Genomic DNA, 25,550 nt, shown 5'->3' on the forward strand with positions numbered 1-25,550 from the left:
CCTGGGTAAGTTGGACTGCTTCTTCACCATTGCTGGAGCAGTTTAAGCCTGCTATAGGGCCCTTTTAGGATCTCTAGGGGGAAAAATGGGAGTATCTCCTGCTGGGTCCTTGGTCAGGTTGGACTGCTCTCTAACCATAGCTGGAAGGACTGAAGCTGAGTATAGGGCACTTTCAGGATCTCTGTGGGCACAGGCAGGAGTTTCTTCTTCTTATTTCTATTCTGAAGGACTGGGCTGGGAGGGGCTAGAGACCATTTATAGGACCCTTTCATAATCTACAGTCAGACTGACTTTTATGGGCTTAACTCCAGGGTTTTCCAGTTTGGAGCCAAGATGGCCTAAAGCTGTTTCATGGGCCACTTCAGGATTCACAGCCCGTACCAGTGTCTGTGTGCCTATTACTTAAGGTATGGGTAGCATGACTCTTGCCAGGTCCTTTGCATATGGTGCTGGTGACAGAATCTAGGCCAAATATGGCTATAGCCAAGTTCTTAAGGTATGGAGTTGTGTCTTGGTCTCTAGCTATGGACCATGGTCAGGCAGTTGGACTCCTAGGTGTGGAATTGCCTTCTCAAAATGATTCTTGGAATCCACCAGGTATGTATATTTTATTAACGTATGCTAATTCACAGGCACTTTTCCTCTGCATGTTCCAAAGAAAAATTTTTCTTATTTTCTGAGTCAGCTCTCAGATTGTCCTCTTTTGTAAATAATGCAGGTTAAAAAATTAAAAGACATAGAATTCAAAGAGGTCATGCTGGTTCTCATAATGATAAGCACAGACATTCCATTGTGCAGCATCCACTGAGTTCAGGCAACAGCTTTTTGCAGACTTAAAAAGGATCTATTATCATCCAGAGGCCCTCACTGAAAAATTCTTTTGTTCGCTTATGTCTATTGTGCATACTTATCTGCTTTCTTGACACCGGGTGTAATTTGCTTCTCAGAGAACCTTAATTTTCATGGTTAATCTGAACAAGCATATATGTAAAATATATGTACACAGCATATACAGTAGTTGACTTCTTGAATAAAATCTCTAATCACAAAACACTTCCATTATCATTTATCTTCAGGCAAAAAATCACGGCTAATGACTAGCAAAAAAAATGAAAGGCAGCAACATTCCCTTTTTCTTACTTTATTATTTTGATTCTACCTTAAAATGGGTAAATGTTTCTCCTTTCCCAAAATGCATTCTTTCATTCCACTATTTCTGACACTGACCAACAAAAAAAGTAGCACAAACATCAAAATATTGGTCAGTTCATATTTTGGATTTCTTCCTGATTTGGTCTTGGTGCATTGTATGTTTCTAGGAATTTATCCATTTCTTCTAGGCTATCCAATTTATTGGCATATATTTGTTTATAGTAGTCTCTTATGATCTTATGTATTTATGCTGTATCAATTGAACAGGGCTGGAAACCACTGCCTGGAAAGCAAAGAGGCAGAGCAGCACTTGGATGGATGTGTCCTTTCTCAATCGTCTTCTTCCTGAGATCATTCCATGTCTAGGACCTTTGCAGCCTTGGCTCCATTTGATTCCTGGTTTGATTGTGAGCTATGCAGAGATCACAGCTCCACTTTTCAGGAATCCAGTTACAAGGGTTCGACTGTCCTGAAGCCTGGCTCACCCCTAATTCTGTGCTTTTCCTAGCCTCTGCCACTGAGGTCTACAGGTGTGTGGGAGAGGTGAGATAAAGAGTGAGGCATAGGCTAAAGAGGTGGGACTCATGGGTAGGAGGTCAGTCTAGTATTACAGGAGAGCTTTGAAGGGACACTGATGCCATTTGTCTATTTCATCCACAGGAATGAAGTTCTTGTGATAACTGCAGATAATAAAAAGACAGAGCTGAATTGGATACTGTAGCTGAAATAAGGCAGACGACATCGAGATGTTATCTGTAACCTCTAATATAAAACTTTTTTGTTCATTAGATCAGCCCAAGTCTTCCCCCTAATTATCTATAAATCTGTAAATTTGAATTTAGGATTAATCAATTACATAGGATACACCACTTTCAGTGATTTTTAAAGTTTTTCCTGATGTGTCTAATATACTGTTTAATATATTGTATTAATTGCTAAATATACAGAATGGAAATAGTGCAACACAATAGATCCTCATAAAGAAGATATTCATCCCAAGCATGCTCACTGTCAACAGGAGCTTACCACGTAAGAGAGCAGTTCAGTTTTCTGACTCTTCTAATCATAAGGCTTTCAAAGATGGAATTCCTGTCCTCTGCGCATGCTCCAACCCCATCAGGCACTACTGCTTCCTGGCATAGGTGCTGTCCTCCAAACTAACGGGAATTTTATAAGGAGCATTCTTCCATAACAACACAATGCTCAACACTAGATTGTGTCGACATGAAGAGAGACACAAGGGGTTTCATGGAGACCATGATTACACAGAATGTAACATGCAAAGTGTGTTTTTGTGTATGTGTGTGTGAATGTGTGATGGTATACACAAATGTAAGTGTCTAAGTGTGAGGGTTTGCATGCAGGAGTATGTGAGTGTGAGTGTGTGTGCATGTGTTTATAAGAGGTTAAGTTCATTTCAACCCCTATCCCAGAAAGCCACTGCTCCATTAAAGAGTATGGTCCATTTTTTCTTCCCATGCTTCCCATTCAACTGAACCCCCTTAGAGAAAGATCACTAGAGATGCTTAGTCAGCATGTGTTCGGAGAGAAGCCACTACTTGGGGGTGAAGAGTTCACAATCAATGTGCAACAGTAATTAAAGAGGAAACTTGACCATGGACATATAGAAATGTGTCCATTAAATGATTAAGAGGCCATTATCTAGAAGGTTACATCTTAGGGCAGACAGGAGTGGGGAGAAGACTCTGAAGGACACAGAGGAAAAGCAGCTAGGCACAGGTCCCCAGGGAGAAAAGGATTCCAGTTTCAGGAATTCAAGACTCCTTCCCTCATAGATCTTGAGAGGGGAGGAGCTGAAGTTTACCATAGAACCTAGAGGCAGCTTCTAGAACGTACTGTTCCTGCTGTTGAAGCCACTGTGTAGACTGCCAGAGAGGGGCCTCAGGCATCTTCTGGAACTCTGTGACACCCTCACTTAGTCCTGAGGTAATGTCCCACAGGTCCTAGTTATGCCCAGGTGCTGAGCCTGGGCGGATCCTTCCTGACCATCATTATATAGGTGTTGGTGACCTCAGCGGGGGCCTAAGTGAGCAGCCCATGCCCAGGACCAAATATTAAATACCATGCCATGTGAAGATGGAGACCGAGATTGGTGTCACGTATATACAAGTCAGAGGAAACCGGGCACAAGCTTCCAAGTGTACTCTCCTAGTGGACTCCCTTACCTCATCTTACCATATTACCACACAAACTGAGCATGACCCACTGCCCTCCCAGATCCTCCCAATAAAGCTGTAACACAATTTTGATTAGGTCAGTATTCAGTGCTTACATTTTCATGACTGAAAGAGCTTAGCAGTGTATATGATAGTTACTCTTCTTTCACTTTTACAACATTTTGTTTTCTCTGGAAGTAGTCTGTTTATTCCCACATGCTTAATTCTCTAGACGAGTCTAGATACTTATCATTGGCTCAATTCTAAACTCTCGCTGAGTTGTAAAATTTAACTATCAGTGCAATCAAATACATGATAAATTCTATCAATTTTATCTTCTCGAAGAAAAATATCCCAATCTTCTTATTTACTCTTAACTGCTTTAGTTGCTCTTGAAATCTAGAGCAAAGCTCACCTCTTAGAGTCTACCTTCAGCATTGTCTGAAGTTTTCTCTTCAGCTATATGTTTTCATCTTCTATGTCAACATCAAGTCTTCCTTTTTCTGGTTTACTCTCTTGTTTGGCAGAGCACACTTTTTTCCTTAGGAAAGGTGCATGGAAGGTAAATTTTCAGACATTTTCCTTGTCATTTACTTTAAAGTTGGCAAGGCATAGGTTTCTACATTGTAAATAATATCTCTTTGAATGTTTAAGGCCTTTTATTTAATGAATTATAGTTTGTTGTGTTGATTTGGAGAAGTTGCATTCCTTCCTGAATCTTGACCCTTTCTTTGAAGCCAAACTGGTGAACCCTGGGCTGCCAAAGAAGAGCGTGCAAACTTAACCACTATACCACCAGGCCATCCTCTCATTATGGTTTCAATTTTCATTTCTCTGATGATACATGATGTGGAGGATCTTTTCATATGCTTCTTCGGCATTCATATATCTTCTTTGATGAGGTGTCCGTTAAGATCTTTGGTGTATTTTTTAATCAGCTTGTTTTCTTACTGTTGAGTTTTGAGAGTCCTTTGTATGTTTTGGATACACTTTCTTTATCAGATATGTTTTTTGCAAATATTTTTCTCCCAGTTTGTCTCCTGGCTTGTCTTCTAATTCTCTTGACATTACCTTTTTCATAGCAGAAGTTTGAATTCTGATGAAGTTCAGTCTATCATTTATATCTTTCATGGATTTTGTCTTTTGTGTTATATCTAAAAAGGTATCACCATACTCAAAGTCATCTATGTTTTTTCCTATGCTGTCTTCTAGGAGTTTTGTAGTTTTCTGTTTTACATTTAGGTCTATGATCCATTTTGAGTTAATTTTTGTGAAGTGTGGAAAGTCTGTGCTTAGATTCAGGTTTTGCATGTAGGTGTCCAGTTGTTCCAGTACCATTTGTTGAAGAGACTATCTTTTCTCCATCACATTGCCTTTACCCCTCTGTCAAAGATTTGTTGGCTGTATGTATGGGGGTCTATTTCTAGGTTCTCTGTTCTAGTCCATTGATCCATTTGTCTGTTATTTCACATATATCTCACTGTCTTGATTTCTGTAGCTTTATAGTAACTCTTGAAGTTGGGTAGTATAAGCCCTCCAACTTTGTTTTTCTCCTTCAAAGTTGTGTTGCCTATTCTGGGTCTTTGCCTCTCCATATAAACTTTAGAATCAGTTTGTCAATGTCCATAAAATAACTTTCCTGGATTTTGGGGGGATTGCATTGAATCTATCAATCAAGTTGAGAATTGACATTTTAACAATATTGAGTCTTCCTATCCATGAACGTGGAATCCCTCTCCATTTATTTAGTTCTTTGATTTTGCTCATTGGTTTTATAATTTCCCTCATATAGATTTTGTACATATTCTGTTACATTTATACGTATTTCATTTTTGGGAGTGATAATGTAAATTGTATTGTGCTTTTAATCTGAAATCCCACTTGTTCATTGTTAGAACATAGGAAAGCAATTCACTTTTTTATATTAATCTTGTATCCTGTAAATTTAAGAGCTTACTAGTTCCAGGAGTTTTTTGTTGATTTTTTCAGATTTTTGACAGAGATGATTGTTCTCTGAAAACAAAGATGATTTTATATCTTCCTTCCCAATATGAATAACTTTTATTGCCTTATTGCATTAGTAGAGACTTCCAGTGTGGTGTTGTAACAAGGGGTGAGATGGGACATCTATGCTTGGTTCCTGATCTTAATGGGAAAGCTTCGAGTTTCTTACCATTGAGTATGATGTTTGCTGTAGGTTTTTTGTAGATAGTCTTTATCAAGTTGAGAAAGTTCCCCTCTATTCATAGTTTACTGGTATTGTTTTAATCCTGAATGGGTGTTGGATTTTTGTCAAATACTTTTTCTAAATGTATTGATACGATCATGTGATTTTTTTTCTTTTTTAGTCTTTGATGTGGTGGATTACATTAGTTGATTTTTTTAAATATTGAACCAGTCTTGCATACCTGGGATAAATCCAACTTGGTCATAGTGTATAACTGTTTTTATATATTGTTGGATTTGACTTGCTTGCTAATATTTTATTGAGGAAATTTTCATCTATGTTTATGAGAGAGATTGTTCTGTAGTTTTCTTTTTTTTGCAATTTCCTTGTCTGGTTTTGGTATTAGAGTAATGCTGGCCTCATGGAATGACTTAGGAAGTATTCCCTTTTCTTCTGTCTTCTGACAGATGTTGTAGAGATTTGATATGATTTCTTCCTTAAATCATTGCTAGAATTCACCAGTGAACCCATCTGGGCCTGATGATTCCTGTTTTAAAAGATTATTAATTATTGATTCGATTTCCTTAATAGATATAGCCCTATTCAGATCATGTATTTCTTCTTGTGTGAATTTTGGCAGATGGTGTCTTTCAGGGAATTAGTCCATTTCATGTAGGTTATCAAATCTGTGGGCACAGTGATGTTCATAATGTTCCTTTATTATTTTAATCTGCATGGGATCTGTAGTGGTATTTTCTCTTTCATTTCTGATATGAGTAACTTGTATCCTATATCTTTTCTTCTTAGTTAACGTGGCTAGAGGCTTATTGATTTTACTTATCTTTTCAAAGAACCAGCTCTTGGTTTAATTTGTTTTTGTTATTGATTTCCTATCATAATTGCAATGATTTCTCCTCCAATTTTTATTTTTTACTTTGCTTCATTTGGATTTAATTTACTGCATTTTTTCTAGTTTACTAAGTTGGGAACTTAGATTATTGATTTTAGATTTCTTATTTTCTAATATACACATTCAATGCTGTAAACTTCCCTTTAAGCACTGCTTTGTTACATCCAACAAATTTTGACAAATTGTGTTTGATTTTTATTCAGTTAAAAAGATTTTTAAATTTCTCTTGAGGCTTCTCCTTTGAACCATGTGTTATTTAGAAGTATGTTGTTTAATCTCCATGTATTTTTGTATTTTCTAGTTATCTTTCTGTTGTTGATTTCTAGTATAATTCCATTGTGATCTGAAAGCAGACACTGTATGGTATCTATTCTTTCAAACTTTTTAAACTGTGTTTTATGGCCCAGAATGTGGTCTAATTTGGTGACTGTCCATTCGAGCTTGAGAAAAATGTGTATTCTGCTGTCATTGGGTGAAGTAGTCTATGGATGTCAATTATATCCAGTTGGTTGATTGTGTTGTTGAGTTCAACTATGTCCTTATTGATTTTCTGCCAGTTGAATCTTTCCATTTCTGAGAAAGTGGTATTAAAGTCTCCAACTATGATAGTGAATTTATCTATTTCTCCCTTAAGTTCTATTAATTTCTGCCTCGCTTATTTTGATCCTCTGTGATGAGCATATATACATTAAGAATTGTTATGTCTTCTTGGAGAATTGATCATTAGTTGATAATTTTATCACACACAATGCTGTTTTTTATCTCTGATAACTTTCCTTACTTTGAAGTCTGCTATATATGAAATTAATATAGCTACTCATGCTTTCTTCTGTTTAATGTTAGCATGGTGTATTTTTCTGCATCCATTTACTTTTAATCTATGTGTGTCTTTATATTTAAAGTGGGATTCTTGTTGACAAAATACAGTTGCATAGTGTTTTTTGATCACCAGTAGGTAGTGCTTGGAATTTTCTTCACAGCTGGTTTGGCTTACCGGTTAGGGACCCATATCAAATGAATCTGCCCACCCAGGTCCCTGGCCTGACAGAAGCATCAGCTCTGCTCTGCAGATGGGTAGATCTACTGGCTGGGCTCTCTGCTTGTGTGTCACTGTAAGCATGGTTTAGGATGAGCTATGCAGTTCCTTAGGTGTTCTGTTTAGTTTCCAGTTGGGTTGGATTGGGGACTATATTCAGCAGTAAATGGAGCTTTGGATTTGCTTTCCTGCCTGGTTGGAGGAGTAGAACAGGCTCCAAGGATACTACTGTTACTGCACAAAAATGGGGATCTCCCACCTGAGGTGCATAAACAAACCAATTAATTATGGCATCAGCTTTTGGGAGAGAGATCAGCTTTAATCTGAAAAATCAGTCTCCAGGGAGACAGGGGGCATGCCTCCCAATTCAGGATTTGGGGTGAAATTAAAGAGGTTAGGGAGAACAGGCTGGTATGTGGAGATGAAGGCAGGATACGTTTTGATTGGTGGGCTCCAAGCATTTATGGTAAGGTTCTAAACATTTATGATAAGATTCTAAACATTTATGATGAGGTTCTTAACCTTTATGGTAAGTTGAGAAAGGAATTTTAATACAGGATCTTCCTGAATGAAATTTGCTTTCTTTCAGTGGAACAGCCTTCATAACCTCTATGGCTTTTTGACTGGGCACCTGAGTCAGTCAGAACTGCTTACCAAGATCCCTGGCCAGATCAGGTCACCATCTCAGCTCTGAAGATGGGTAGATCTGGTGGCTGGGATCTCTACTTGGGCACTACTGCAGAGGGAAATGTGGTCTTCCAAGGTCTGAGCACTGGTTGCTGTAAGTCCCACCCCCTTCTCCATCTTAATCTGATCTCCAGTGGCCAAGGTCTGCAGATTCCCTCTGTGATCCCTATGAGGCTAGACCCAAGTAGGCTTCCAGGAAGCATCCCACAATGCTGGGGGAGCTATCTGTCATCTTTGGATTTTTTCCCACTTGATAAAAATGGTAGTCCCGGGGTGGGGTGGGCCCATTGTGCAGTGCTGTGCTGGCCAGTGAATGGGGTGAAGCAATCAGAGTGTAGCTGTTCCCCTTATGTTTCTAATGCAGTCCTCAGTGTGTATGGTCCAGGGGGAACCTTATGAATCACCCTTGTGTTCTGGAATTTTCACAATAGTGTCGGTTCTATGTATAGCTGTGAGTTGGTCATTTTGTGAGGAGGACTTAAATTGGTAACAACCTATATCACCATCTTGATGTGATATAGTTCTATTTCTATTCTATACTTCTATACCTATTCTATAGTTCTATTAAAAATAGCTCTATTTTTAATTTTTTTGAGAAACCTCCACACTGTTTTCCATAGCTGCTGCAACATTTTACATTCCCATCAATGGTGTACAAGGCTTCCCTCTTCTCCATATCCTCACCAACACTTTTTTTTAAATAACAGCCATTCTAACAGGTGTGAGGGGGTATCTCGTTGTAGTTTTGATTTGCATTTCCCTTATTATTAACGATGCTGAGCATCTTTTCGCATACCTGTTGTACATTCATATGTCCTTTTTGGAGAAATATCTGTTCAAGTCCTTCACCTATTTTTAAATTGGGTTGTATTTCTGCTATTGAGTTGTAGGCATTACTTATATAGTTTGGAAGTTAACCTCTTATTATATATATGATATGTAAATATTTTCTCCTCTTCTGTATGTTGCCTTTTCAATCTGTTTATTGTTTGCTTTGCTGGGGAGAAGATTTTTAGTTTGATGTGGTCCGATTTGCCTATTTTTTTCTTTTGTTCTCTATGCCTTTGATGTCACATCCAAGAAATCATTGCAAAGACCAATGTCAAGAAAGTTTTCCCCTATGTTTTCTTCTTGGAGTTTCATAATTTCAGGTCTTACATTTAAGGCTTTAATCCATTTTGAATTTATTTTTATGTATGGTGTAAGATAAAGTTCTAATTTCATTCTTTTGCGTGTGGATATCCTGTTTCCCAACATAATTTGTTGAAGAGACTACTATTTCTCCATTGTGTATTTGGCACCCTTGTTGAAGATCAGTTGACCACATATTCGTGGGTTTATTTATGGGCTCTCTTATCTGTTCCATTGCTCTATATGTCTGTCTTTATGCCAGTTCCATTCCTTTATAATTACTGTAGCTTTGAAATATATTTTGAAACCAGAGGTGTGATGACTTCAGCTTTGTTCTTCTTTCTCAAGATCACTTTGGTTAACATGCATCTTTTATGGTTACATATGATTTTGGTATTGTTTTTCCATTCCTGTAAAGAATGCAATTAGAATTTTGAAGAGGATAGTGGTGAATCTGTAAATCGCCTTGGGGTAATATGGTCTTTTTAATAATATTAATTCTTTCAAACCATGAACATAGGATCTCTTTCCATTTATATGTATTTTTTTTTCATTTCTTTCCTCAATGTTTTGCATTTTTACAGGTAAAGATGCTTCACTTTCTTGGTTAAGTTCATTGCTAAGAATTTTATTCTTTTTGATGCTATTATAAATAGAATTGTTTCCTTAATTTCATTTTGTGATGGTTCATTATTAGTGTATAGAAATGTAACTAATTTTTATGTTGATTTTCTATCCTGCAACTTTACTGAATTTCTTTATCATTTATAACAGTTTTTTTGCGGAGTCTTTAGGATGTTTTATGTAAACATCAAGTCAACTGTGAACAGATATAATTTACTGTTTCTTTTCCAATTTGGATTCCTTTTATTTCTTTTTCTTCCCTACTTGCTCTGGCTAGAACTTCAGTATTATGTGGAATAGAAGTGGTGGGAGTGTGCACGCTTTTCTTGTTCCTGATCTTAGAAGAGAAATTTTCAACTTTTCACCATTGAGTATAGTATTAGCTATGGGCTTGACAGATATGGAAGGCCTCTGAATTTTTGTTGACTTTTTCTCCCACCCTCTCACAAACAAAAGTCTTGTCAATAAGTAATTGGTACTTTTGTTCACTAGGTCCAATCAACATAATACCATCAATTTAATGGACCAATGTGATGTCTCGTGAAAGGGCAAGGCAATCAGTTCCCTGTGGACATAATTATGACATTGGAGCAGGAAAGTTGATATACCTTTGAGGTGAAACTATGAAGTGCTATTAGTCACCTTGCCAGCTCAAAGGAAACTGCTTCCTGTATCTTTATGATGAGGCATCAAGTAAAAAACATTTGCCAGATCAGTAAATATATACTAGATATCAGGGTATTTGTTAATTTGCTGAAGAAGTGAAACATCTGAAACAGCAGCTGCAATTGGAGTCACTACCTGGTTAATTTATGATAATCCACTATTGTTCTTAAAGATCAATCTGTGTTCTACACAGGTTAAATAGGCAAGCAGAGTAGAGATGTGGTGGGAATCAAAACCCCTGTATCCTTCAAGTTTTTGATGGTAGCACTTATCTCTGTAATCCCTCTAGGATTGCAGAATTACTTTTGATTTACTGTTTTCCTGGTAAAGGTAGTTCTAGTACTTTCATTTGACCATTACTACCCACTCCTAATGTGGGATCCAATATGCGGCACTTACCTGTTGCAAAGTATGTTTATTCTAGTTATGAATTCTGGACTAAGGAAATTACCATAGGATGAGTTTGTGGACACACTTAATTCTGCAAGATGGACCTGAGATAAACTCCATTGATCACATGACCCCCATAAGCACCTACTCAGCCTCTATTCTGACATCATGCCGGTGACATTTTGGGTCTTGTGGATTAATGTCAGTTCAGAGCCAGTGTCCCCAGAAGGTCTGACTATTTCCTTTTCCCCAATGTATAGTTATCGTGATAAAAGGCCATAGGCCCCTTTGAGGAAGGTTGGGAGGATGATTATCAGTATTAATTTTCAGTAGTGTACTGGAGACCTTCATCAAAGGGACTCAGTTTCCCCTTCATTCAAGGGTTTTGGGTATATAAACTGGCTCAAGTTGGAGAATTAATTGAAAGGCCATGACTCTATGTTTGGGTGATTCAAGTTAGATTTCTGTTCACTTGACCTAGAACTTTCCTATTTATGCAGATCAAGTAGAATTTAGTAGACTGGCGATCTGTTTCTCTTCTAGGGGCAACAGGATTGACCAGCCAATACTATAGGTCTCTGTGAGTGAGATTATTATGATTATTGCTTTGGCTTCACTTTACATTATGGTGACCAAGCCTACCTTGTCTTTGGTGATTAAATGCCATTATTTGACCCCTGCCACATCAGGTCCAATTGTCTTCATTTGTATTTAAAGATCCCAGTTCCATGGCAGCAGTTCTCACTGTAATCCCTGACCGGCAGAGAAGAATGGTCACAGAGTTATTCAAGGATGCAGGGGTCCCCCCACAAATTTATTCCTCAGTCATAGCATAAGTTATTTCCTCTGGACCTTCTCAGAGTGGGTGATAAAATCTTAATTATAAATTCAATCTAATATTTCAATCTCTTTAGGTCTTTGGGTGCCTTTCTTTACAGTATGCCAAGGCAATTCTGGAAATTAAGCTTAATTTAGTGTAGGCCACTATATTAGTCAGGATTTTCTGGAGAAACAGAATCACTAGGATATATATATATGAAGTGGCTCATGTTATTAAGGAAATTGGCATGTCCAAAATCTGCAGAGTAGGGCAACTGGTGGGAGAAGCCTAGGGAAGAGTCAACATTGCAGTTCAAGGCTGAAGGCCATTTGCTGGCAGAATTCCTCATTGCCTGAGGGAGGCCAATCCTTATCCTATTAAAGTTTTTAACTGATTAGATGAGGCCCACCCACATTATGGAGGGCAATCTGCTCTACTCAAAATTGATCAACTTAAATGTTAAACTCATTTTTAAATGTTAAAAAAAAAAACACCTTCACAGAATTATTCAGAATAGTGACTGACCAAATATCTTGGAACCATGGCCCAACCAACTTGACAAATTAATCATCACAGCCACTTTTTGGTTGATGTTTCACCCAAACAACAAAACATCTTGTTAAGCCCTTTCTAACCTCTCAGACTATAACATTGAATGCAGAATCTCTGCTTACTGGACTCATATCAATGATTTGGCCTGATCCAACTTTGTGTTTCTTCCACCATTATCCCATACCTCTAATATTCATTGTCAGACATATTTCCTGGATTTCTATCTGTATATATTTGAAAAGCATGCAGCTATTTTGGAGTGTATTGAACCTCCTCATGGAGCACACTCTGTACTTTACCATTTGTGACCTGCTAGGAATTGAGTCTAGTTATAAGTAAAGAAACAAAGAGGGTTAGTAGAGAATCACCAGGATATTGCAAGACAAATACATCAGTGGAAGCCATTATAAACAGATTCTTCAGGCAAAGCAGAGTTAATCTCTTCAGACAGGGGTGGAAGTTTGTTTCTGTTGACAAAGAAGACTCAGCAGAACTTTTGGGTTCTACGTCCTCAGCATCATCAGAATCTGTATGTCAACATGACCCCATTACAGTTTTCAGGGTTCCATTCATTCCCATTCAGTGCCATCATTTTAACAGCAGACACACTGCAAGTTGGGGGAATTCAATTTGTTTTGTAATTCAGCTACTCTCAAGGTGAGAATTGGGACTTGGTTTTCAACCTCAGCACTACACCTACAGAAGATAATTGTTTATTGTAGGCTGGATATAAAAACTGTCAGGTCATTTATGCAGAGGTTGAACTGCAAACTTGAAACCTTGAGTTCATCCTTTTCTTTACTTTCTCCAGCATGGTTAGGATCTACATTCAATCTCATACTCATTAGTTTGAAAAGCGTGTTCTAAGGTGTCAAATACATCATCTCTCAGACCCTGCCTCTTAGAAGTCTTTCATTATGAGTATTTAATGGTGATATTCTGCATCTCTATTGCCACATCATGCTATGGACTACCAGTGTCCTCTTTACTGCTGGAAACAGAGCTATTAGTAACCTTTAAATCTAATCACATTAGGAAAACAATTCAAAATCTTTCCTTCAAAAATGAAGGAGAAATTTAAACAAAAGCTCAAAGCATCCATTATCACTAGTCTTATACTACAACAAATGCTAAAAGGGGTCCTTCAGGTTGAAATGAATGGATGCTAGACAGTAACTTAAAACCACATGAAAGCCGATAAAGATAAATACATGGGCTACTATAAATGCTGATATTTTTGTAAATTTGGTTTGTAACTCCACTTTTTATTTTACACAAGATTTAAATGACAAAAGCATAAAAATAAATTTATGTTAATAGGCACAAAATATATAAAGATGTAATTTGTGATCTTGATAATGGAAAGGGAATTGCTATAGCCAAAACAACTTTGGAAAAAAGATTAAAGTTAGAAAACTGACAATTTCAGGCTTTGAAACATACTCCAAAGCTACAGTAATTAAAATAGTAAAGGACTGGCGTATAGACCAATGGAGTAGAATAGAAAGTCTAGAAATAAACCATCCCCTATATGGTCAAATTATTCTTGGCAAAGGTGCCAAGACCATTCACTGGGGTAAGGACAGTCTTTTCAACAAAGAGCTCTGGGAAAACTGGGTGTCCACATGGAAAAGAATGAAGTTTGCCCCTTACCTTAAACCACATACAAAAATTTACTCAAAATGGATCAAAACCTATAGTTGAGTTAAAACCATAAAACTCTTGGAAGAAAACATTACAGAAAATCTTCATGGCATTGGATTTGGCAAAAATCTCTTGGATATGACACCAAAAGCATGGGAATAAAATTTAAAAATAGATAAATAGACTTCATCAAAATTAAGAACTTTTGAGCATTGAAGGACACTATCAATAAAGCAAAAGGACAACTTACAGAATATTTGCAAAGCATATATATGATGAGAGATTAATCTCCAGAATATATAAAGAGCTCCTACAACTCAAAAACAAACAAATAAACAGCACAATTACAAAATGAGCAATGGTCTTGTTAGACAGTTCTCCAAAGAAGATATGCAAATGTCCAAAAAGCACACAAAAGGTACTCAACATCATTAGTCATTAGGGAAATGGAAATTAAAGCTACAATGAGATGCCACTTCACACCTACTAGGAGGGCTATAGTAAAACAAAAGCAAACAACAAAACAGGAAATAAGAGTGGGTGAGATTGTGGATAAATTAGAATCCTCATGCATTACTGGTAGTAATGTAAGATAGTCCAGCCATTGTGGAAAGCAAGATGGCAGTTTCTCAAATATTTAAACATGTTTCTACTATATGATTCAGAAATTTTACCTCTAGGTATGAATCCAAAAGTAAAGCACTTGAACAAATATGTGTACACCAGTGTTCACAGGAGCATTATTCACAGTAGCCAAAAAGTGGAAACAACCTAAGCGTCCATCAACCCAAGAATGGAAAAACTAAATGTAGTTAATACATACAATGGAATACTATTCAGGCGTAAAGAGAAATTTTGATATATGCTACAATGTGGAAGGACCATTAAACTTTATGCTGAATAAAATGTCAGATACAGAAAGACAAATATTGTATGATTTCACACATATGAGGTTCCTAGAATAGGCAAATTCATAGAGAAAGTAGGATAGTGGTTATCACTGGCAGGGGGAAGAAGGGTATAGAGTTTATGCTGGGATGATAAAAAAAGTTTTTGGTATTGATAGTGGTGATGGTTACACAACATTGTGAAGATACATAATGCTGCTGTATTTTACATTTACAAACGGTTGAAATGATAACTATTATGTTATGTATATTTTACCAGAATAAAAAAAAGGAAAAAAATAATTAAGGAACTGGCTTACATTATCGTGGGGTTGGAAATCCTAAAATATGTAGGACAGGCCAGCAGGCAGGACACTCAGGCAGGAACTGATGTTTCTTGAGAAAGAATTTCTTCTTTTCTGAGAAACCTTAATTTTTCTCTCAAGGCCTCAAGTGATTGGATGAGATCCATCCACATTACTGCAGATAATCTCCTTTGCTTAAAGTTAACTGGTTGTAAATGTTAACCACATATACAAATGCTTTCACAGCAACACCTAGATTAGTGTTTGATTAAGTACCTGGGAACTATAGCCTAGCCATATTGACACACAAAATTAACCCTCACAGTAGGTATATTTATCTCACAGACAAGGAATCCTGTTTGGGGCAGATTAGAACTATTACAGTAGCCCTGAAGCATCATGGAATTAGAGGTCTTCCATTTCCCTTCACCATACTTAGTATATAGGCCTTAATTTCATGTTTAAACCCTCATGTCCCAAGATAATGTCTGCCCCACCTACACTTTCTCCTCAGTGTTTTGACTAAGAAGGAAAGAAATGAAGTAGCACCAATAGCACCTTCTTATATTTCATTGGCAAGAACTGCATTTTATGGCCAATCTAGCTGCAAAAGATGTAAGAAAATAAAAATTTAGGTAAGCAAATAGAAAGGGGCTAAGTAATTTAAACAATCTGCAATATGTGCCATATCATACAATAGTTGTTACTAACACTGCAATCTCCAGTTTCTAAGTTTGCTTAACTTGCCAATAGCCTGAGTTGTTTTGGAGCCATTAAATTACATATGCTGGGAAATTAATTTGTCAAATAATTGCATCAACTCATTCATAGGAGAACCACAGTCAATAGTCTGAATTTACTATTGAAAACTTGATGACCAATGTATTTGGTGTGTTTGGTGCTGGGACACACTCAATAAGTATCAGCCTGAGATATGGACTCCTACTTCCTATGAAGCACCCAGAGGTCACAGGTGTGATCACACTTGTTGGGCAGGGTGAGTGTCAGAATATAATTTGGTGAGACACTGCTAGTATACTCCGTCTTGTTTCTCTTAGAGAAGTTTCATTATTGAACTTTCTGTGCCAATAGTTGTAATTTGTACAAATTTGATGAAGGGATAAAAATGACATATTTTCACACAATAGGAGAGGGTGACTGAGAAAAATGAAGACAGCATGGCAGTAGGAAAAGCAATTAAGCTTTACTGCAGTGTCTAGATTTCATGGCCCGTCATTTGCAGCAGACATCATCACCACAAGTTGGCTAAGGACTGCATATTGGATTTCTTAAGATAAGGCCACTTTGAACAACAGGTATGTTCTTGCAGAAATCTTTCCTTATTCTGTAAATACAGTGTTTTTATTCTGGAGTAGAAAAGATGAGACTGTGCCTATTGAGACATAAGTGGAAATTCTTGAAATTTAATGAGGCAGCCTGAGACAATTTCCACAGTCTGGGAAGTATTCTCAAAGATTACATCCAAAAAAAAGGTATTCCTGTCTATGCAGAAGATATGACTAAAAAAATTTTATTTTTCTTGGATTCTGTGTACAAAAACTGTTTTTTGCCAAGATAAAAAATTCTCTGTGGGTCAATAGTTTTATCTGCTGTGAACAACTATTTTTTTTTAATTTACATTTAAGGAGATCATGATTACACATAACAGATTAGCCACACACACACATTATATTTTTTTCTGTGTCAGCATCTCACTCAAGAACTGTAAACTAATTATAAATGAGAATTATACCTGTTTAAATTTGGGGAGAGTTGTACAAGAAACAGCAAACAGTCTTCAACAAATTTCTCAAATATGGAGAGTAGGTTGAAAAGTGGTAACTAATTCAGTAAAGAGGACAAAGCTGTGACAAAAATGTATTAACAGGAAGATTTATCAACGAGGAGAAGCTAATTTGTGTCCCTAAAATCCTCATAAAGCTCGCTATTTGGAAGTACCAAGTTCAAAGGAACACTGGGAGAATGAGGCTGAAAATGGAGGCTGTCCCTGCCAAGCCTCCCTGCAGACTTCTGTGAGAAGGTGACTCTTTCTCTCACAGGAAAAGGGAGGTCTACTGTCTAGAGAAACTGAACATAAGAATCTCTGCACTCAGGGACAGTGACAGAGAAAGGGTGAGGTGCAGGACCAAAAAGAAAGGGTGGTAAGACTTCTTAAATTCCGAGACCCTAAGCTCCTTTCTCCATCCTGCTTTCTGAAATTCAGCAGCCAGATAAGAACTGCAGAGAATAAATAGCCGCAGTGCAAAAGTCACCATATTCTGCCATCCAAACAGAAAAGAGAGTTTTTTCAGAATTGAAAGTTTGAAAGAAAGTTTTACCCTCTATTAAAACTTACTCAGAAAGATAGTGGAGAATGTGCTCCATCTGAATGACTGAAACCAAGTCAGAGGAACTCATGGGCTCCAGGAATCAGGAGACCTCATGAAGGAGACTGGGTGTGTCAGGAAGGGTGTTGAGCACCAGGCCTAGAAAATGTCCATTTCAAAGTGGTCCAGGTGGATAAAGCAGGCATGAGGGGAGACACCAAGAGCAAGAGAGAAGTGGTTGGTAATGTGAAATTTAAGCATTTGAAAAATTATTACTAGGTGTTTGAAACATCTATCTGAACATTTAGAAAAAATCTCAAATCTGCATCTGGAAATTAGAAGTAAAATAGACACTTTCAACTCCAAATCTGTAAAAAAAGGAAACATAATCATAGTTATTTCACCAATGAACAGTATTTATATAGTCACAATATTGTAAACATTTATTATTGATATATCCAAATATTGTGATGTAAATCTATTGGGGAAAATTGAGTGAGGGGAATATGTGTGTCTGTGAGTGTGTGTATGTGTGTGTGTGGGTGCGTGTGTGTATTTGTTGGTTTGGGGTATGTCTGTGTGTATTTTGTATGGGTGGGGGTGGACAAGTAATTCCTCATTTCTGATACCAGAAAGTCATTAGATATTGCCTAAAGATAGATGACTCAATAAATAGAAATAGAATCATTACTTTAAAATATGAACATAAATTTTAGAAGGATCTGCTAAAATGTATAAAAGTGGCCTCCTCTGGGGCATGGGAAGGATGAAAACGTTACTATTACAGGTTCCACATACACATACACACACACGCGTCCACACATACCTATACAACAATTAATAAAATTTAGTTTTTCAAATACTACATATTATTTTGATATAAAATTAATTTTTCCTTCTGAAAATGGTCATTATGATTTAACATAATATGTGGGAAGAGGTCAGCTAGAGCTCTCTGTAACAAAGAAAGAGGTGATCACAGCCAGCAGTTAGCATGAGTGAGAGACCATTACACCAAGATCACCAAAAACTCAAGCAGTCAAAAAGGCAGCCTAGTGTAAATTTTTTTTTCCTCTTGACTTTCTCCAGTGGAAGGCAGTAATTTCTCATTCTAGCTTTACTTACATTGTCACAATCAAGAACCCTCTGTAATATCCAATGATGCCCATGATCCTGCATGGAACACAGACTGAGATTAGTCATTTCTGACTTTCGTATTGATATGAAGGAAAAGTTGAATTTTTGTGTTTCTTGTGAAAAAGACATAAATGTGACTACTTCAAATATATTCAGCTTAAAAGAAAGCTGATGAAACTATTACCTCTCTTTGCTGCCAAAAAAATCCATCCATCCCATTTGTTTCTCTAATTTTAAGGTCAGAAAGATCTCAAAGGTATTTTCCGAGGTTTTCTGTACCATAGTCCCCTCACTCTGGAGTTGAATGGCCAAAGTGGAAAAGAGGAAGAAAACACTTTTATCTTCACATGATCATGGATACACGACCCTGGCCACCAGCATGACTCTAACAGAGAAGAAGCCTCTGAGGTGGAAGAGATAGTAGACAGCAAGGATGAGAAATACAAGGTATGTGTCCATCAGCATGGAGCCCCCAAACTACTTCAGGGAACAGAAAACCAAGAGACACAGCCAGTGGGTGCCCATCTTGCCCAACATTTCTCACCATCTGGATACTGTGCCATGCTCTACTACCATTAACAGCAGCCTCACGGGCTGGGACAAGAAGAGAACGTTCCCTCTCTGCTTTGATGATCACGACCCACCTGTGATCCATGACAACATGTCCCAGCCTGTGGTGTTAGTCCCCATCTCACTGGAAATGGAGACCAAGGGGCAGAAGGTGCCAGACCCTTTACCTGAAACCAGAATGAGAAGCCAATGACCCCTGAGACATCTTCGGAAATCTTCTGTGACCACCTAGATTTGAACTTGCAGACATTGTTTCAGCTATCACCTCTGCCATCACACAGAAGATCAAGTCCTACCCACCCACAGAATCCTAGAGGACCAGTTGGAGCAGTGCGTCATCATTAAGCTGAACAACCCTTTGGGAAATGTTGCCGTAGTGGATCAGTAGAGTGGGACATGTCAGAGAAGGAGAACTCCCTAGAGAACCTTGCCCTGAAGCTGTCTTCAGAGCTGGGGCTGGGCATGGAGGAGGTTGTCACCACCGCTGCATACAACATTCAGGGACAGTCTAGCTGGCATAGGAAGACCTACACCTTCAGGGAGAATGCCCTGCCTATGGTGAAGATTGCCATCGGAACACAGGCGGTGCTAATTAGTGGTGCCCACTACTGGAGACACTGATGATGCCAAGATGAAAAATAAGATCTGTGACCAGGACAAGAACACGAGGCATTTGAGATATCTCCACCAACACTTCCTGGGGTCATGGTAATTGGCCTTTGGCTCCCACAGAGCATTCAGAAGATGATACAGCCTCTCCTTCATCTTCAGGCAATGAGGGAAGCAAGGGGGCAGCTGGGTGGCATTTTGAGGAACATGGCACAGCGGGGAGACAGGGGAACTTCCATGTCACCCTCCCCCTGGGCACACATTATATTGGCTGAGCCCCAGTTCCCACCACCCTGCTGTAGGAAGAAGCCTCATTTTGGAGTGTGTGTATGTTTTAGTAGGAACCCCAGGCAGGGTTAGCAATACTTTTTAAACAAAAGACAACAGGTAAAAAAAGAAGTAGCATAAGTGTGTATAAGTTTATCTATGTGATCTGCTTAGAATATATATGGAAGATGTATTTTCTGGAATGGCATATGACTAGTAAGTGAGAATGGTTGTTTCTGAAAGTTTAAATAAAGTTCTGTGATTAGACAGGAGAGAGACTTGCTTTCTACCATATTTGTTTTGTGACAATGTAATATTATTTTTGTAAATTGAGATATAATTTATGTAAAATAAAACTTACTCTATTAAGTGTACAGTTCAAATAAGTGCAGTAATGTAACCACCACCACTCAAGATATAAAACATTTCCATGACACCCCAAAGTTCCCTTATGCGCTTATTGCAACCTACCCATTTTTTCCACTTATCTGTCTGCTTTCACTACAGTTTTGACTTTCAAAAAGTCATACAATAGAATGTGACATAGATGGAATAATTTATAATCAGTTATATGCCTATTATTTCTGGCTGTTTTATTTAGCAGAATGCCTTAAGATTCATCCTTATTGCAATTATCAGTAGTTTTTTTTTTTCCATTGGTTAGTTAGTTTTTCTTATTTATTACTCAGTACTGTTACAAATTGTTTATCCGTTCACCAATTGATGGATATTTTGATTGTTTTCAGTTTTTGTCTTTTGAATAAAGGTACTACAAATATTTGTATAGAGATCTTTATTTGAACATATATTTTCATCTTATTAGGTAAACACCTAAGGGTGGGATTGTTACATAAGTGTATGCTTAACTTTATGCAAAACTTTTTAATTGTGTCCTAATGTGGCTGTGCCATTTTACATTCATACTAGTAATGGATACAAGTTCCAGTTGGTCCATGTAGCCTTCACCACTTGGCATAATCAGTCTTTTTAAATTCTAGCTCTGTAGTGGATGTGCAGTGATATATATATCCCATTATGTTAACTTCTATTTCCTTGATGAATACTGAGGTTTGGCTTTTCATGCTCTGATTTATAATCTTTGTTGTAAAGTGTCTATTCAAATTTTTATTTAGTTTTCCCCCTCTTTTTATTGAATTGTATATGTTTACATATTCTAGGTACAAATCCACTATCATATATGTGTTTTGCAAATATTTATACACCTTCTAGGGCTTTTTATATTTTCAGTTTCTTAAGAGCATCTTTCAAAGAGTAGAATTTTTAATTTTAATGGAGTCCACTTAATCAATTATTTCTATTATGATATGTGCTTTTGTGTTATATATAAAAATATTTGCAACACAAGTTACCAAAGATGTACCCTTATTTTTCTTCTAAAATTTTTAGTTTTACCTCTTATATTTAGGTATATAATCCATCAAAGTTAATTTTTGTTTATAGTGTGAAGTAATGGTCATTCTTTATTTCTTTTCTATATGGATATCCAACTTTCCAGCACCATATGTTGAAAATATATCTTCAATTTACCTTAAAGAAGCATTTTCATATGTTACTTGTTTAAAAACATAAAAGGAATGGTTTTAAAAACAAAATTACATATGCAATATGTGATAAATAGTGGTTGGAATTTTTTCCCCACTTTGGATTTTAAAACTTAGGAAAAATTCTAACAACATACATATAATTACAGAAAACAAATATGAAGCATGTGTATATCTACTTTGTATATCTATTTATCTACGTATCTATTATATTTAACACCTAAATGTTTCAGTATGTCTTTTCCAAGAACAAGGAATTTCTTCTACATAACAATAATTGCATTTATACTGAAGGAATTATCTTAGATTCAATAATATCTCATACATAGCCTTATTTAAATTTTCTTAACTCTCCTAACATACCCTTTAAAGCTTTTTTCTAAATTAAATCTAGTATCCAGCAAAGGGACAAACATTAAATTTGGTTATCTTGTCCTTTTAGTCTCTTGTGATCAAGAACAGTTCCCTTTCCTTTGCTGTTTGTTTCCTTTAAGTACGCTACCTTTTTTGAAGATTTCAGCCAGTTGTCATGTACACCGTTTCTTAGTCTTGTTTTTGTGTGATTATTTTCTTGAGATTAGATTCTAGTTACATGTTTTGGCAAGAAAATCACATAGGTGATGTTGCATATCTGCCATTGCATGAGATTGTGTGGTGGGGGAACATAATATCAGGTTATCCCTACACTGGTGATGTTGAGTTCCTCGCTTAGTAAAGAGGATCCTCCAGAAGCCACCATTGCAGGGATGTGGTTTTTCATAGGTAATCAATTTTAAAATTTATGGCATGATACTTTAAGCCTTGTGAATATCTTGATTCCCAAATAATTAACCCAGCAGTTTTAGCACTAAATGATGAAGTTGCCTAAATTTGTGATCTTTGCCAGAACTATTTTAAAATGATAATTTTTCTAATTTTACCATTCCTTATTTTTTAATCTTTAATTCATCTGTAAAGAAGAGCTCACACACGTTTTTAAATTAAGAAAAATATGTTGCACAGCAATTTTAAACATTTAAAAGCTATTACTGTACTTTTTTTTTAATCATCCCAGAAGAGGTCATTCTTTTTTATTGAGGTCATAATAGTTTACAACATTGTGAAATTTCAGTTGTACATTATTATTTGTCTGTCACCATATAAGTGCTTCCTGTCACCCTTTCTGCCCACCCCTCAGTCCCCTTCCCCCTGGTAACAACTGAACTGTTCTCTTTGTCCATGTGTTTGTTTATCTTTCACATATGAGTGAAATCACATGGTGTTTGTCTTTCTCTGTCTGGCTTACTTCGCTTAACATAACACCCCGAAGTTCCATCCATGTTTTTGTAAATTGGAGGATTTTGTTTTTTTTAATGGCTGAGTAGCATTCTATTGTGTGTATATATATATATATATAATACCACACCTTCTTTATCCAATCATCAGTTGATGGGCACTTGGGTTGCTTCCATGTCTTGGCTATGTGAATAATTCAGTAAGAAATGTAGGGGTGCATAAGTCTCTTTGAATTGTTGATTACAAGTTCTTTGGATACATACCACGTATTGGGGTAGCTGGGTCATACGGTATTTCTTTTTCTAGTTTTTAAGAAATCTCCATGTTGTTTTTCATAGTGGCTGCACCATTTTGCATTCCAACCAGCAGAGTGAGGATGGTTCCCTTTTCTCCACAACCTCACGAACTTTTGTTATTTTTTGTCTTGGTGATTATAGCCATTTTAACAACTGTAAGGTGATATCTTAGTGTAGTTCTGATTTGCATTTCTGTGATGATTAGTGATGTTGAACATCTTTTCAAGTGCCTATTGACCATCTGTATATCTTATCTGGATAAATGTTTGTTCATATCCTCTGCCCATTATTTGATTGGGTTATTCTTTTGTTGTTCAATTGTAGGACTTCTTTATATATCATGGAGATTAACCCCTTGTTGGATATATGATTCACAAATATTTTCTCTCAATTAGTAGGTTGTCTTTTTGTTTTGTTCCTGGTTTCCTTTGCCTTGCAGAAGCTCTTTAGTCTGATGAAGTCCCGCTTGTTTATTTTTTCTTTTGCGTCCCTTGTCTGAGAAAACAAGGTATTTGAAAAGATCCTTTTAAGACCAACGTCAAAGAGCATACTACGTATTTTTTATTCCAGAAGTTTTATGGGTTCAGGTCTTACTTTCAAGTCTTTGATCCATTTTGAGTTTGTTTTTGTGTATGGTGAAAGATAATGGTCTACTTTCATTCTTTTGCATGTGGCTGTCCAGTGTTCCCAACACCATTTATTGAGGAGACTTTCTTTTCTCGATTGTCTGTTTTTAGCACTTTTGTCAAAGATTAGCTGTCCATTGATGTGTGGTTTTATTTCTTGGCTTTCAATTCTGTTCCACTGATCTGTGTGCCTGTTTTGTACCAGTACCAAGCTGTTTTGATTACTATAGCTTTGTAGTACATTTTGAAGTCAGGGATTGTGATTCCTCCAGCTTTCTTCTTTTTTCTCAGGATTGCTTAACTATTCAGGATCTTCTGTTGCTCCACATGAATTTTAGGATTCTTTCTTCTATTTTCATGAAGAATGTCATTGGGATTCTGATGGAGGTTGCATTGAATTTGTAGATTGCTTTGTGTACTAAGGCCATTTTAAGTATGTTAATTCCTCCAATCCATGTGCATGGAATATCTTTCCTTTTTATTTGTCATCACTGATTTCTTTCAGTAACGTCTTATAGTATTCAGTGTATAGGTCTTTCACCTCCTTGGTTAAATTTATTCCTAAATATTTTATTCTTTTTGTTGAGATTGTAAATGGGATTGCATTCTTGAGTTCTCTAGTTATTAGTTCAATATTAAAGTATAGAGATGCAACTGATTTTTGTAAGATGATTTTGTACCTTGCAACTTTACTGTAGTTGTGTATCATTTCTAATAGTTTCCTGATGTATTCTTTAGGGTTTTATATATATAAAATCATGTCATCTGCCAACAGCAAGAGTTTTACTTCTTCATTTCCTATTTGGATTCCTTTTACTCATTTTTCTTGGCTAGTTGCTCTAGACAAAACTTCTAGTACAATGTTGTATAACAATGGTGATAGTGGACATGCTTGTCTTATTTCTGATCTCAGAGGGATGGTGTTTAGTTTTTTCCTGTTGCATATAGTGTTGGCTGTGGGTTTGTCATATACGGCCTTTTTATATTGAGCTTCCTACCTTCTAGCCCCATTTTCTTAAGAATTTTTATCATAAATGGATGTTGGATCTTGTCAAATGCTTTCTTTGAGTCTATTGAGACAATCATGTGGTTTTTATTCCTCTTTTTGTTAATGTGATGTATCACGTTGATTGATTTGCAGATGTTGAGCCATCCCTTTGTCCGTGGTATAAATCCCACTTGATCATGGTGTATGATCTTTTTGATGTATTGCTTATTCGCCTTGCCAATATTTTGTTGAGGATTTTCGCATCTATGTTCATCAGCGATATTGGCCTGTAGTTTTCCTTTTTGGTGTTATCCTGTCAGGCTTTGGTATTAGTGTGATATTCACCTTGCAGAACGTGTTAGGAAGTGTTCCATCTTCTCTAAATTTTTATAATGGTTTGAGAGGGATAGATATTAAATCTTCTTTCAATGTTTGGTAGAATTCTCCAGGGAAGCCATCTGGTCCTGGACTTTTATTTTTTGGAGGGTTTTTGAGCACTATTTCAATCTCTTTACTTGGAATTGGTCTCTTTAGATTATGTATTTTTTTCTTCATTCAGCTTTGGGAGGTTTTAAGAGTCTAAGAATTTATCCATTTCTTCTCGATTGTCCAATTTGTTGGTATATAGCTTTTCGTAGTATTCTCTTATATCTTCTGTATGTCTGTGGTATCCACTGCAATTTCTCCTCTTTCATTTCCAATTTTATTTTTTGAGCTTTCTCTCTTTTTTTCTTTGAGAGTCTGG

The 25,550-nt window shown here is 36.8% G+C and overlaps 1 pseudogene; it reads left to right on the top strand.

Annotated features, from left to right (window-relative positions):
- Positions 1-473: 473 nt before the first annotated feature.
- LOC106842095 (SWI/SNF-related matrix-associated actin-dependent regulator of chromatin subfamily B member 1 pseudogene) lies at positions 474-20,640 on the top strand (annotated as a pseudogene).
- Positions 20,641-25,550: the final 4,910 nt, after the last annotated feature.

This window comes from Equus asinus, chromosome 2 (genome assembly GCF_041296235.1).
Source record: "Equus asinus isolate D_3611 breed Donkey chromosome 2, EquAss-T2T_v2, whole genome shotgun sequence".
NCBI classification, from domain to species: domain Eukaryota; kingdom Metazoa; phylum Chordata; class Mammalia; order Perissodactyla; family Equidae; genus Equus; species Equus asinus.